General features: G+C 42.9%; 1 long non-coding RNA gene across 17 annotated transcripts in view; it reads right to left on the bottom strand.

Annotated features, from left to right (window-relative positions):
- Positions 1 to 15,814, bottom strand: part of LOC106034377 (uncharacterized) — a 54,866-nt gene extending 39,052 nt beyond the window's left edge. For 16 of the 17 annotated variants that reach the window (XR_010824981.1, XR_010824987.1, XR_010824990.1 and 13 more), the window contains exons 1-5: positions 15,148 to 15,814; positions 11,073 to 11,222; positions 7,974 to 8,081; positions 4,507 to 4,702; positions 748 to 3,846 (exon numbers count right to left, since the gene is read on the bottom strand). This is a non-coding gene — a long non-coding RNA (uncharacterized lncRNA). The remainder of the gene's footprint in view (positions 1 to 747; positions 3,847 to 4,506; positions 4,703 to 7,973; positions 8,082 to 11,072; positions 11,223 to 15,147) is intronic. The other variant, XR_010824994.1, reaches the window with a different exon arrangement.
- Positions 15,815 to 15,874: the final 60 nt, after the last annotated feature.

Raw genomic sequence — 15,874 nt, forward strand, 5'->3', positions numbered from 1 at the left:
GTGGGGAGATGAGTTCAGTGTTCACCATTACCATCAGAAGTGTTTACATGCACAGCTACATTTCATTTTCTTTTGACAGAACATAACAAAGCACAAGAAAGCCTGCTCTGGGTCAGACTGAAGGTTCCCCTACTACAGTGCCTGGCTTTCAATACAAATGCCTGAAGAATGAGTTTAAGAACACACTGAGAATACAGCGATGCTTTCTTGGAACATTATTCCGTTTCCCAACGTGCCTTTGGATTTTTTGAGCTGCTGTCTTTGGTTTTACTATTTAACAGGTTATGCTTTAACTTAATTTCTCCCCATTAACTTTTCCTGCTACCCCCAGAGCACAAGTAAACTTTGAGCACCCATAATAACCCACAGCAAAGGATTTTACAGCTTAATTACAAGTTTTGTGAAGAAACATAAGCCAGATTAAATTGATTCCTAGTTCTTGCTTTAGAAGAGACATTAAAAGGGCTTCTCAGTTTGGAGAGAAGACAACGAGGGGAATATGAGTAAGGCTTATACAATTGTGGCCATAGGTATGAGAGGTGGGCAGTCCAGGCAAATGGACCACTAGTCTGATCCACCAGAGCATTTCTCATGCTGGTGTAACTACATCATCCTACCTGCATCTTTAGTAGCCTTACAATGGATTTCACAATGGTTTTGTAAATTGTGGTTTCTCACTAGAAAAGCTTTCCCTAATACATCAGGTTTTATCCATTTGTGCATTTTATTCTTATAATTTTCACTCACTTGCTCAGTAGAGACTCCAATGTGACGGTCTGCAGTTCTCCACTTCACTCCTGGGGACCTTCTCGGAGACTGTTGTCACATTTACCATCTTCCATCCTTCCTGCAGGGAGACTGATTTAAGTGACAGGTTACAAACTATAGTAGCTCCATAATTGCATATTTGTTTTCCTTCGGAGCTCTTGAGTGAATACCATATGGTCTGGGCACTTTCTGACTCTTCATCTTATCAATTAGTCCTAAAATGCATTTTAACATCATTTAATTTGAGACAGTTCCTTACACTTGTCCCCATAAGTTTGGCTCTCACAGGAGAGTAACTTATCTCAACCACAGTGAGCACCAACAAAGGTTTGCTTTTCAGTACTTTTCCTCTCTTACAGTAAATCACAAACCTCTGGAAAAGTACCTGATTCTGGTAATTTTGAAAATATTTTTACTAGCAGTTTTTATTATTCCTTTACTGAGTTTTTCTTTAAAGTTTTCCCTTGACTGCCCTTCAGGTTTAGCTCAACAGTTTATGTTTTGTGTTGGTGGCTTCTGGTGTTTTGTGTGTGTGTTGGTATTTTTTGTTTTGTTTTGTTTTTAATAGTTTCTTTATTTGCTCAGAACTCCCAGATTTTGAATACTCTCTTCTACTTGACTGTTCGAATATTGTCTTTTTGGTCCCTTGCAGAATTATTCCACTTAGTGATATATTGCTCTGAGCTTCAAATAGGATATTTTCATCTAGTTTCTCATCTTCTGCATGCTTATAACAGCTGCTTTTAATTTCCTTTTAGGAAGCTCACACACTTTTGAGCAGATCCCAGTTTTAAGTTAAGTATTACTGTGAAGTAGTTGTGGGAGTAATCAAATACCCCCCCTCCTTAAGACAATCTGTCATTAATGCTCAAAAAAAAAAAAAAGAAAAAAAAAAAGATAGGTATCCATCCACCGAGGTGTTTCAAAAGCGGAGACACTTTGGAGGAAACAGAACACCTCCAGCTGGAGAGGGAAGGATAGAGAGGACTGCACCCTTGTGGCCTACAGGAATTAATGATTTATGGATGACAGCAAAGCTGTGTTGCTTTCTGAGTGGCTGGTGTCCAGCTGACCTGGAAAAAAAAATGGTGTCAGAAAACAAACAAACAAACAAAAAACCCCCAAAACAAACAAACAAAACACAGCTAAGAGTGGGCAAACCTCCATGGGATGCAGAGTGGCCGTGCACCTCTCCCTGCAAAGCAGGGCAAGCACACAGGGGGCATAGCTCTTTGGGTGCTATGGCATCAGCTGGCGTTGTCCCAGAGTTGGACACGTCAGCAGCTGGTCAGACTCAGTATCCTGCGGATACTGGTCGCCCTCAGAATACCAGCCTGTCCAGGAAGCTTTCTGCTCGCAGCTGTGGATGTCCAGCACAGTAGCACCCCATCTGCAGGGACAGGCTCCTTCCTCATGCAGACAAGGGGTACAAAGCATGGTGTAAATGGGAATACAGATCAGGCAGCTGGCAGCACCCAGGCAGGCCTGCAGCTCCACAACAACTCACAGAACGAGATGTACCAGATGTTTCAGCCTCACAAGGAAGCCACATGCATGTCCACCTGCAGGAACTGTGTTTTGCCTCCTGCAGTGTTGGTCTCCTGCAAGAGTGCTGGAAAATGCTGGTGTTTTGAGAGTTACTTTCCTTTCCCAAAATTGGCGGTACCACAAGTTTGTGTAGCTCAGTGAATATCAACAACAAATAAATAAGAACTTGGAGAAATGCTGTTCTCCACTCTTCCTCCAGCACCACTTGTTTACACTGCTGTGCTGCAATCTGAAAAATGCCATCTATAATGAATACTAAATAGTGGGAGTCTCTCTCAGCAATGTGTTACTAAACCTGATTGCTGTGCAGTATAACACGCTAGGAGAGAGCGGGGGTTTGGCTGTGTTTCTCAGTTTCATGCAGTCATAGAAACTGTCAAGCCTAGGTGCCTCTGTGATCTCCAAGCAGCATGTCTCCCTACACCCTCTCCTAGCTACCCATTTATTTAAGAAATGATACCTTGTTGCTGTAGCTCTGTTCTTTCAACCATTTTTATTGTCATGATTATTTCTGTCTATCTAAAATTTGTGTGCTTTTGCAATTTTAATTTTTTTCCAAGCCAATTCACAGCAATATGTTAACAGCTGCCTTGTAATAGAACTCACCTAGAGGTAATATGCAGAAGTCCTCACTATTAAAAAAATGACTCACCTCTCTGTTACAAAATCCATACTGATTCACTTTTCACCCCTGCCCTCAGTAAATTCCCGTGTGTCTCAGCTTCATCACCAAGAACATTTCCAGCCTCACACTGAGTACCTGCCTGTGGAGGGCACACACAAAACCAAAGGATGCCAGAACGCAAGAACAATTTTCACACACCAGTGATTTCTAAAGTACTTCTGCAGCTTCTCAAGCTTAAAAAACTGGGAAGTAGATGGGAATCTATACTGCTGAAGATCGTGAAAAAAGGGACAAAAGAGGATAGAGTCATAGCAGGTCCCCCACACACTTCAAAATTCCTGTCCCCAAAATGGAATGCATCTGCCTATATTCTGGGACTTGAATGACACTTCAGATTTCCCTCCTCTGCCAGCAGTTACATATTCCAAACGTTTCAAGGCACAACCATGATAATTCTACATAACAAAATGCACAGAGAAATGGTACTGACCATAACACTCGTTAATGAAGAATGAAGAGTTTGCTGGGGGATGTTTTTTGACCTTTAGAATACTAAATTCAGGCAAAATAAGTTTCTGAAATCCAGCAAAGGGTTCATACCAACGCAATGCACATTTCTTGTTTGACTGATATACTGGAGCGTTCATGTAGATGTGTATACACTTCCTGTGTGCACAGTATCAAACACTCCAGCAGAAGTGCTTCGAGACAAAGCCTAATACTTTGTTTTGGTCAGATCAAACCTACAGTCAGGTAGGTGCACTGAACAGAAGATACTAAAACTCATCACACACACACTTACCATTGAGCTGTGCAAAGGTCATCCTCTTCTGTGAATAAGCCCGTGTCAACACTGAGCATATATTAGAGTTCAGAAAACACTTTACTGAAGAGATCCAGGCTTTCTGGGTTAAAAGGTTATGAAATTTAGTCTAATCTCTATTTCTATTTTCTTAGATGTTCACTACCAATCTGATATACGCAAAGAAGTTAGCACAGCCTAAATTTAAGGTTTCCCAACTTCTTTTGCATGACCCTGATCATATTTCTACAAGACTGTTCAGACTTGTATTTCAAACTGTTCAGAATACTCCCAAGCTAACCTGAAATTTCTTTTTCAAGTTAAACCGAATTTGCACAATAATTTCTCCAAATGATTTTTTTTTGTTACTAAAACACTCCTTTCACCATTCTCTCAAGAACCTTTTGTGTCTCTGTGCTTCAGCACAGGAATTTCACATTTGGCACAGGGTTTCTACTGGTGAGAAGTCTGTATCATTGTCGTCACAACTGTCCTCAAAATTCTTACATTTCAAGCAACTTGAACCACTAGCAGTTATATTCTGCAAGTCAAGCAGAGTAACTAAGGTACCGAGAGATTTAATTTCTAGGAAAAGAAAAACACAAGAACCATCTGAATGATTTCTAAGCACATGGAAACTAATAAGGAGATGAGTACTTGTCAACATGAGCTCCTTGTGAAGAAATCAAGCAGATTCTGTCTAATTTTCCTCTCTGAAGGGTAAGATCTTGCAGATAGGGAAGAAGCAGCAGATACCACATACCTCAATGCTACTGAGACTTCTAACTTCATCCAACATGAGATGCTAGTACAAGAATGCCCAGGTGGAGGACATGACACAAATCTGGTTGGAATCCACACTCTGAGAGCAGTTTCCAATGGTTCACCGTGAAATTTAAAGTACAAACGGAATGGCTACTCAGCTGTTCATCAGTTCCATTCAATATTTTATTGATAGCCTGGATGAGGAAATGGACTGTGTGTTTATTAAATCTGCCAAGATTAAATCTGTGAAGACTGGCTACACACACATGGGGGACAGAAGTATTAAAAACTTTTGACAACTTGGACAAGTTGTCTATAAAAATAGGAGTCATCTCAATTGTAATAAGCGTAGCATTTTAACTTAGGCAGGAGTACGGTGCACAAATACAAGACAGACATCAGATGGGCAGAAAGCAGTCTGAAAAAAAAAATCTGAAGGTTCTGATAGATCACAAGCTGAACAGGGGTCATCCTCTTGAGCGATGAGAAAACACTGCACAGATACATTAACAGAAGAATTACCTGCAAGACATCTTGCAGGTTCTTTTGCTGTACTCAATATTAGTAACGCCTCAGTGCAGAGGCATGTCCAGTCTTGGGTACTGCTCCTCAAAAAAGGTTGACAGGCCAAGCAGCAAGAATAACAACAAAGGTTAGAGGTCTGGAAAACATGACCTGAATCAAAAGACCGAGAACAGGAGGTGCTCAGAAGAGAGAAGACTGAGGAGAGAGGCAATAACAGTCCTGATTAAGTCAGGACAGAGTCAGGATAGGTGCAGTAACAGTCCTGTAGCAGACAAATGTCTGCCACAAAATGGAAGATAAACAACAGTTCTTCATATGCCGAGAATGTTGTAAGCAGATCCGATTCTGTTGTGGAAGGAGACGGACTAAGTGATCTGCTGAGATTTCTTCCAGCTTCATTCTTCAATGATTCTGCGCTCAGCTGATGCTGATTAGAGTTTGTCTGTACTCAATTTGTCCTGATGTACCCTAGTGATACAGTAATTGCTCATGCACATTTACATCATTTCTGCATTAACATCATCATTAGGGTTACGGCGTGATACCTTCAACTCACCATCTTAAGACTATCCATCTTACAAATTCCTTATCAAAATGCTATTTGTCAAACCAGCTGGACTTGCAACTCATTAATCAAAAGCCATTTTAATAATTAGTCCTCAAATAGTAGTTCAATAAAATCTTTGTATCTTAATTTTCCTTTCTAACCAGTGCAGTGGGTAAAAGGGTTTATAAGCATTTGGCACTACTACTTTCATTCTCATAGAGGCCAGATTAGAGCAGCTGGTGACAGTCTCCCATTCCTCCGTCATCTATAGCATCTGCATTTTTTTTCTAACATTGTCATAATCTGATGCCTCTCAGTTCCAGGTTCTGATAGAAGACACCAGACCACGGCTGCTGCCATGAGTATCTGGCCTACTCCCCAGTACAAGAACAGAACCAGCAACATCTACATTCTGACAGCAGAAGATATGTATTTGAAATTTTATCCAGATTATCCATTTCAGTGATTACACATCCTATTTCAAGAATGTATTACTAATGTCTCTGCCACTGCACAGAAAACAGGCAGAGCAGCTGACTGACATGACTGCTTCTTAGGAGCAATTACTTACTTCAGATGCCAAGGGAAAGCATTGCTGCCTTATCTAAATTATAATCAATTACCAATACTGATCAGAACCAGCTATAGCTCAGCATCCCACAGGTCTGACCAAATTAAGTGGTTGTGCTATAATATTGCCGGCAGGAGAACAAAGACCCTCACAAAATTGTGCAGGTTCTGAAATTTATGAAAATATAGCTCAACTTCACTGGCATACAATCAGTTAAATCAACAGTACATAAAGACAGATATAATGCAAGCCACACGCCTTGCTAGCTCTGTATATCCTTACACCATTGTTAAACTGAGTAGATAACGTCAGAGGGTGGAAATCCAAAAGATTCCAGGTTTATCATCTTAATTCTTTACATCTTCTTCTCAAGAATTCACACTGCTGTCATTTTCTCTTCCATTCTGATTACCTTCTTTGTAATGTATTGGTTTTCCTACTTTTACTGAATAATTCCTGGTCTATTATATCTATAATTATACTAATAATTAAGCATGCCTTTTCATCAGCTAGCAGCTAATTACTTCTGCTCCTACCCAGCTTGCTCAGAAAACAGTCAATTCATCTGTATCCATATCACTCTCCCTGTTGCTAAGCAGTCAATGCTAGTCAGCAGTGGCACTGTAACTGGTGTTGTTTGGTTCACCCTGGCTTTAAATGTATTTCGCAGCAGCTGAGTGGTGGTGCCTTTCAACCTCCAAGCAAATGCTTTTCACTGGTAAGCAAGCTTTAGTCACACGCTGATGTGCGGCACCTGCTTGGCAAAGACTGCTTGTCCCCCGCCAGTTCCAGAGCAGCTTCGGAGCTGTTAGTAAGCAGCTACTGCTCACTGCAAGGTGCAATTGGAGAGACCCAAAAAGAATCAGCTAGCATACCAGCCTCTGCCACCTGCGGTCTTCCTCCTTTCGCTGTCAGGCCTTATCCAGGATTTTGTTATCTGCAAACCAAAGTCATGACGTAATCCAAGCCCTAGCTTCTCTGACATTATCCCAGTGACGGACTACTTGTGTTCACATACTGTCCTTCCAGACTTCTTGGCACACCAGCTCACTCGTATGTCAGTTCATGGGAGAATTGGACATTGTCTGCGTGACTCTCTGCTACCTCATTCTGGTTCTCACCAGCATAGTGGAAACAGCCTCCACTCCAGAACACTCCGGATAGTTAGTGTGCGACTTCAGTGGTGTGGTAACAAATCAGCCCAGATGGCTTTTTTTCCAGTTCGCTGGAATTTTAATTGTTGTAGGTGGGAGAAGGAAGCTGATGTTCCAGAGCAGGAGCACAAGAAAGATGTGGACCTGTTCGAGTGAGTCCAGAGAAGGGCTACAAAGATGATCAGAGGCTGGAGCACCTCTCCTACAAAGAAAGGCTGAGAGAGCTGGGGATGTTCAGCCCGGAGAAGAGAAGGCTCCGGGGTGACCTCTTTGCAGCCTTTCAGTACTCAAAAGGGTCTTATAAAAAAGATGGAGAAGGACTCTTAACTCGGGTAGATAATGATAGGATAAGGGGGAATGGTCTTAAACTAAAAGAGGATAGATTTAGACTAGACATTAGGAGGAAATTCTTCACTGTAAGGTTGGTGAGGCACTAGCACAGGTTGCCAAGTGATGTTGTGGATGCCCCATCCCTGGAGGTGCTCAAGGCCAGGCTGGATGGGGCCTTGGCCAACAGGACATAATAGGTGGCATCCCTGCCCATGGCAGGGGGGTTGGAGTTAGACGATCTTTAAGGTCCCTTCCAACCCAAGCCCACAATTCATACAATTCTTTCTATGATTCTATGAATTCTTGCAGCCTCCAGCCCCAGCAATCCACTTCCTTACCTGTTCACACTTAAGGGTGAAATTGTAGTGGCTGATCTTTCCATCCTTCCCAGACACCGGGCTAGGCCAACACACTTAATCCTTTCATCTCATTCATGACTGCACACTCTGGAGAAAAATAAATAAATAAATAAATGTTAGCAAATGCAGTGGTTGTGGTTGATTCCAGAGAAGGGGAATTCAAAAAATGAGGAAATTTGTAAAAAATAAAAATAATAATAAAAAAATGCTCAGAGTGGCAGCCAGAAAGGTAAAACGTTTTCAGATGGCAGGTAGACTATTTTAGGATTCTATATTGGAGGCTCAAAGCAAATGCATATAGCCTGTCAAGAAAGACTTGAGAGGAAAAACAAAAAGCTAGCATCATAAAACAGCAGGATCAGGGAGGCTGTTGGAAGTTAAAAGGTACCCTGCAAAAAGCTGAAGTTGTGTCTGAAAAAGGAAAACTAAAAAGAACATAAATTCTGGCAGACTAAAGGTAAAAGCACAATAACGCAGACTGAAAAAAAGAGTTTAGAAACAGTTTGCTGAAGAAATAAAAAAATTGTAATAAATCCTCCTTGAACACATCAAGAGCAAGACGCTTACAGGAGCCAGTGGGCTATATAGATATGAAGGAAGCACTTAGAAACGATAATGTCATAACAAAAAATACAAAACTTTCTTTTTTTTAAATCTCTATTCACCTGGAGGATCCTGAGAAACTCAGAGACCAGCATCTTGTTTATAAGAGATTCATAGAAGGCTTGTCTTGATTTTAAAACATTGTTAAGAGTAGCCCACAAACCAGACAAAACGAGTAACAGAGTATCACTGGAAGCAGATGATATTCATATAAGATTTTTACAGAATGTTAAATATGAATCGTCTGAGCTAATACCTATAGTATGTAACCTTTCCCTGAAAATTGCTGCGATTATCAAAGGACTGGAAGGTAACTAGTAAGAAATGAGTTTTTAAAAATAAATCCATCGGCGATTCAAGAAACCACAGAACACTAAGTCTAATGTCCATACTGGTCATATTGGTGGGAGCTCTAGTAAAGAACAGAATTAGCGTATACATGAATAAATTTAACACATTAAGGAAAAGTAAACACGGCTTTTGCAAAAAGGAATCTGAGCCTCCTAAATCTGCTGGAATTCTTTGAAGGCATCAAAAAAACAGACGAATAACAGAGATCAAGCTAAGAAATTTTCCCTGTATTTCCAATTCACCCCAAGCTTCCATAAACTTCAGACATTTAAGGTGATCTCTCATCAAAGGCTCTTAAATAAACTAAACAGCTGTGGACTACAGGCAAGGAAGGACCTCACAGAGATAAATAACTCATTAGATACAAGAATCAAAGATTAGACTAAAGGATGAGTTTTCTCAGTGGAAGAAGACCATCAGTGGAGTCTCACAGGGATATGCATTAAGGCTATAGTTTATTCAGAAATGATCTGGAAAGACGGTGGAGTGGTGAAATGAAGATTTCTGATAAAAATGGAATTTGTTAGGATAATAATTACTAGGAAAAAAAACAAACTTAAAGACATCATGACACTAAGCAGCCTCATGATAAAATGTAAGATAAATTTCAGTGCTGACAACTACAATCTGGCTATCCGAGAAAAGCAACACTAACTTTCCACATAGAGTACGGAGTTCTGAACCAGTTTGCACAATTTAGGAAACGCATCTTGAAGTTATAATAGCTAGTTCTATGAATACATCACCTCACTGCTCAATAGCAGTCAAAAAAATCAGAAGTTCAGACTTCTTTAGAAAGGAAAGTATGACTATGTCACTGTATGAATTCCTGGTGCATCTGCTTCTTGAATATCAAGTGCAATTCTGGTACCCTCACCTCAAAAAAAAAGAAAAAAGAAAAAGAAAAAAGCCTCTAACAGAAAAAGACACATGGCAGAATGACAAACATGATAAGAAGTACAAAACTGCTTCCACGTGAAAAACAAAGTTAGCATGCACAGGCTGAACAGAAAGCAATGACTTGCCACTTGTCTTTCCCAATTGTACTGAGCAGGCCAGGTGCCTGAACGGGGAAATGGACATCGTACAAGAACTCTGTCACCCGCTTTTTGTTCAGCCACTGAAGCCTTCATATTCTGTCACATGAGAATTTCAAGGCATGCGTGAGAATTGCCACAGCTAGGCTTCAGGAACAGATTTCAGACAATCCCAGCATGATTTCAGGAAAAAACATATGGGGAGAAAAGGAGGAACAAAAGACTGCTGTACTTGCAGTACTTTTTGTGCCCGTTACTTTTAAGTCATCACTCATTAGAGGCCTCCGCTTCCTTTCCCATCTGCCCTCCCCATACTACAATTTTAGAAATTAAAAAAAAAAAAAAGCACCCACAGCAAAAAAAAAAAAAACACAGAATACTTAGGCAGCATTTACTAACATTTAACTGACTCTGGCAACCCAGCCAGGTTGCCTCCACAGCAATGCATTTTAACACAGCTCCTTTCACCTTTTTACACTTCTCTCATTTTTCAAACTCGTTTGAGCATTGTGGGTTCAGGTTGTTAGCTTAGCTCCTTCAAGGACAGCGCTGCTTTTCAGTCAGTTGTGCAGCGAATAGTACCAATTGGTCTCCTACCTGCTAACAGCCTTAAACTACTGGTGAGCTATTAATAATACGAAAGCAATCATTTTAATTGCAACCTGGTGTCTAGAATTTAGGAGCTGTACAAAGAGTTCCTACTATCTCAAATATTATTGTCCCAATGTGCATTTTGGAGTTTAGCTCTCATTAAAAGTAATAGAGGGAAATAGTCTGTAGCAAACTGAATGTGTTTGTTTTCACAGTTCACCTCCTGCTCCTCTACACGAAAACATACTCTCACTCAGTGACAAGACCACAGCTGTTGCCATCTTTTAGTTACCTGCTGAGTGCAATATTTAGCTTGAGGGACACTGAAGTTTTCTGTTTGTTAGTTATCAGGTCAATAACTCTCACCTTATCACTTCAGTTTCCATTCTGTTGATAAAACCTGTCAGCCTTCCTTGAGTGGTTCCTGGCCCTCAGAAGAAATCACATTAAATTGGCACAACCAAGTAAATCTGTAAGGGATGTGCTCCTGGCTTACCAAAGGGAAGGGGGGAGGGCTTGAATTTCTCTCCCTCTTCCTTCTTGCACGGCTCCAATGTCCCAGCACTTAGAGCTGTGTTGAAATCCTCCCTACGGATTCAGCAGTTCAAGTCAGCTCAGGTCTTTCAATATGGCCCAGAGGAGATGTCTGTGGAGCCAAAATTGATATGTTTAAGTGCAAGAGACAATAATCATTTCTTCAAGTATAAGCTAAAAATACCCAGAAGAAAGTGGAAATCGTAATGGAGATTTTAAAGATCTGTGACATACCAGAGTCTGCACAAGGGTTTTAATGAGAGAGAAGCCAATTTAATTGGTCAGTGAGAGCAGACGCTTTGCTGGGTGAGGGGGCTACAACGTCTCACATTCCCGTTTAATGCCACAAGCATCACTGCTGTGCTTAACCCGGCTGCGACAAGTCCGTGTCACAGGAGCACATCATCAGAATCAGGGAGAACCTTGATAATCAACGTCTCCGTGCTGTCAGATCACAGAGCTGAGCCACAAGGAGAAAGCGCTGAGAGGAGGAGGCGAAAGCTGACAATGAAACATTTCTAAAGGTAATTGCATGGCTGACCATGGCTGGTTGTCGACGCTTGTTTAATTATTATGATATGGCCCAGCGTTGGACCTGAAGTGAAAACAGCCCATTAAGTTTTAAAGTCTGTTAATGCGGCGTTAACAGGGAATTGCTGAGTACAAGGGTTAAAATCTGTAGGTCTCCCATGTGAAAACACTTCTGGAGTGCGTGCCACCGTTCAAAGGGAACCCAGAAATAACTTCCACGGACCATTCAATTATAGGCAATCACCACACAGCGCTCCCTCTACTCGTGGCATCGCTCATCAATCAGGCTTTCTGTCATGATGTCTCTTCTCATAGCAGTCACCAGAAGGCTCTGAGCTCCCTCCGAATTCATGTGACATTTACTGTCAGGGGCTGTCAACACCAAGAGATTCTCCCAGGGCCTCCGAGTTCATCACAAAGCAACGAGATATATCCCCAAAACGCGCCCCCGTTTCAGCTCTGGATTACGGTGACTGACTGAGGGGCTTTGCAGCTCTCAGGGAGGAGTGGAGCAGCGGTGCAAGCTCCTGCTTATGCCCAGACACTTTCTCTCCCTTATTTTCATATTAGAAAAATACAACTGCATTAAGAGAAATACAGTCCAGGTTCAAGGTCTGTGATTAATTATGATTTCCTCAAAAATGTCTCTTATAAACCTATTAACAGAAAGATGAGATTGTTTACTTTGAAATTTAGCCTCCCCATCTTTAGCATTGATTCTGCATTCAATGTCTGTTTAACAATAAAGTGACCTAGTGGAATAAATTTATAAACCTTAATAAATTGCAGTTGGCAGTATTGACGGAGTGTGTATATGCGCATTTGTTTTTGTATGAACATATTATAAGAAATCTAATAAAGTAAAACAAACACATTTTCTTTGTCTGTGAGCTGTGAAACTAGATCATCTGTAATTACAGCATTTCAAGTATACTTGGTCAAAGTCGCATGATTTTTTTTAAAAACCATAAATTTCCAGCTAGAGAAAAACCGTGCATCAAAGCTTACATGTTCCACTGAGTTACTTTGCTCAAGATGCAGAAAAAGAAAACACAGATGAAATAAATACCTAACTTAGCAGAGACATGAGGAAACAGTTCCAGCACCCAGGAAATAAAGTTCCAGTGGCAAGTGCCTCAAAGACATTATGAAGAACTTGGAGATAAGTGGGTTTTGCCTGGACTTTAATAGGGGACTGCCATTAATGAGTGTTTAAACCAATGAATAAAAGAGTGGTTTCAATTCCAAGGCTTTTGTAAGGCCTGAGAATTGGTAATAAAAACAAACATTGAAATTCGAGGAGGTTAAATTGCCTTCTACAACCAGTATGTTTTCCTCCTTGCACCAAAATAAATATATTCCTTAAAGAGCAAAGTATTTTCTCAAAATTATTATGTGATAACAAATCCAGTTCTCTCAGCCTCTTCAGGTACACTCTGTGTGCTAGCCCACTGATCTCCATCATCGGAGCTCAGCAATTCAGGCAATTTCCCATCCGATTTATAGTCCATTTATCCAGTCCATACCTCACCAATTTGATACGATGATACTATGGGAGACAATGTCAAAGGCCTTGCTAAAGTCAAGGTAAACAACACCCACGGCTCTCCCCTTGTTCGCTGAGCCTGTCTCATCACAGATGGCAATCGGGCCGGAGAGGCACGGTTTGCCCTTGTCAAACCCACGCTGGCTGCCCGCAATCACCTTCCTCTCCTCCACATGCTGACAGTTTCCAGAAGGCGTGCCATCACCATCCAGAGAGCGAGGTTACATTGCCTGTTTTATAACTGCCCAATCCTTCTTCCCACCTTTCCTGAATGCATGTATGAAGTTTGCCCTTTTTTAATCATCAGAAACCTCTCCCTGATCACCACGACCTTCCAAAGCGGCCCAGCAATGACATCAGCCGGTTCCCTCAGCACCCTTGGGAGCACGGAACAAAATCCCACCACCAGCTATCAGAAAAGCTGCAGCAGGGCGCTCTGGACCTGCAGCAATTCCTCATGGCTTATCACCTCGTCATTCTCCGTGTCCTTTCCACTCTCTCACTGCCAGCTGCAAGGACGCAAAGGAGCTGACCTGAAAAGATGCAGGGAGCAGCCCTCACGCGGGACACGCCGTCCTGCCTGCACAGCTCCAGTCACTTCTCTTCCACACACACTCCTTTAGCCACCTTACCCCACATCTCTGCCCCTTGCTCCGCTTGCTCCACACCTTGCTATCTCCGCTTTATTCTCGCTCTGCACAGGCCCCTTCCTCATCTCTCAGAGCTTCCCTCTCATCTCCTCTTCATTCAGCTATTTTCCTTCTCCAGAGGAAAAGCAATAAATGCGCAGCAACCGCACAACTGAAGTTGTTCCAGCTCCTGTGGCATCCTCATGATATGAATCAAAACAGATTAGCGCTGCTATTGACTCGCCAGTTGCAGAAAAGACAGAGTATCGCGCACCGAACAGCTGGGGACTTGAAAGAAAACGAGGACTAACAGCAACGATAACGCCGTGATTAGCTGGGAGATCTTGGATGAAATGATACCAGCAAACACAGCTGAATTTTCTGGGGGCATTAATTACTGATACCACCTTGATAAGAGAGAAAATTAAGGCGAGATTATAGAGTGAAAATGCCGATATTTCTATCGTGCATGCAGTCTTCATCCCCAGACAAACTTAGTAGTCTAGGAGATACCAGTCTGCTAACATGAAACAATCATAACATCCTTTGCTTCACACAGATACATTTACCAAAACAGACAACTAAATGACCTGGTAATTAAGGTATAAGGACAAATCTGGGGTGAAAAGGATAAAGGGTGTGTCCCATATATGACACTGCAAAAAAAAAATAAAAGCCATAGAAAGCCAAAAGAAATTTGGTAGTTAGAGCAGGCTCCTAGGCTGACGGAAGAGAGAACAATTCCACATCCGCTGAAAAGCCCCACTCGGAGCTGAAACTTGCAGCCGGCCACGCATAAAACAGGGATTATACTGAACAAGAACTATGAGTTCATAACAAGAATTACCAGCAACGGGAAAACCATACTCTGGAAAGAGACCAATTGCCAGAATCACCAAGAATTTCTGTGCCTATGGAACTAAGAAATAAACATTAAAGTACACAGTTCAGCTGGAATGAGCACAGGGGCAGCAATATTCATACTTCTGAAGGAAACCACTAGGGTAAAGAGAATATGAAGCATATCTATTTCTCACACAGGCGTGCCACGCTGCCGGTTGGGAACTCTGCCATCTCCTGTTGCAAGGCAGTTGAAGCAAACCCGGAGGCAGACAGCAAGCAGCGGGCAGGAGCCCCCCGCCAGCAATAGACATGGAATCGGGCTGCCTGCCGACAGAGGTGGGTGCAGGCTCACGCATGACCCAAATGTAATGCGTTTTTTAACACATTTCTATTCACCAGTACTTCAAATACGTACCCATTTCTTACTTATGAAAATTTATACTTAATCACATCACCAATTTCATGATTACGTGAGTTTCTGATCACACCTGACATTACTGTTTTGCTGTAGAAGGACTTTGCAGTACGCAGCTTCTCCTTGGCTAAACCACGGCCCGCTCAGAGGCCCGTCTCAGCTGCTGCTGCAGGCTGCTCTGGATCAGGAATCAGTCATGGAACGGCTGGGGTTGGAAGTGGCCTCAAAGATCACCCGGTGCCAAACCCCCGGCACGGGCAGGGATGGCACCCACTGGATAAGGCTGTCCAGGGCCTCATCCAGCCTGGCCTGGAACACCTCCAGGGATGGGGCACACCTCCAGCCTCTCTGGGCAGCCTGTGCCGGTGCCTCACCGCCCTCTGAGTGCAGAATTTCCTCCTGACCTCTCATCTAAACCTCCCCTCTTTTAGTTTAAAGCCATTCCCCCTCATCCTGTCAACATCTGACTGAGCAAAGAGTCGCTCCCCATCTTTCCATAAGCCCCCTTCAAGCCCCGAGAAGCCGCAACGGGGTCACCCACTCGGCGCTGCCCCGGGCACGCAGCGACCCCCGGGCCCAGCGCTCCCACCCCAGAACCCCGGGGACCCCCGGCCGCCCCCCAGTCCCACAAGGGCCCCCCCGGGGCCCCCCAAGCCCCCCCCCCGGTCAGGGCGGGCCGCGGTAGCTCCTCTCTACGGTTCGTGCCGCTCTATCCCCGCCCGCCTCACAGCCTCGGGCCGCCCGTTCCCGTTCCCGTTCCCGCCGCCTCCCCCCCCAGCCCCGCGGCCCCGCTCCGCAGC

The sequence above is a fragment of the Anser cygnoides genome, chromosome 14, assembly GCF_040182565.1.
Source record: "Anser cygnoides isolate HZ-2024a breed goose chromosome 14, Taihu_goose_T2T_genome, whole genome shotgun sequence".
Classification (NCBI taxonomy): Eukaryota; Metazoa; Chordata; class Aves; order Anseriformes; family Anatidae; genus Anser; species Anser cygnoides.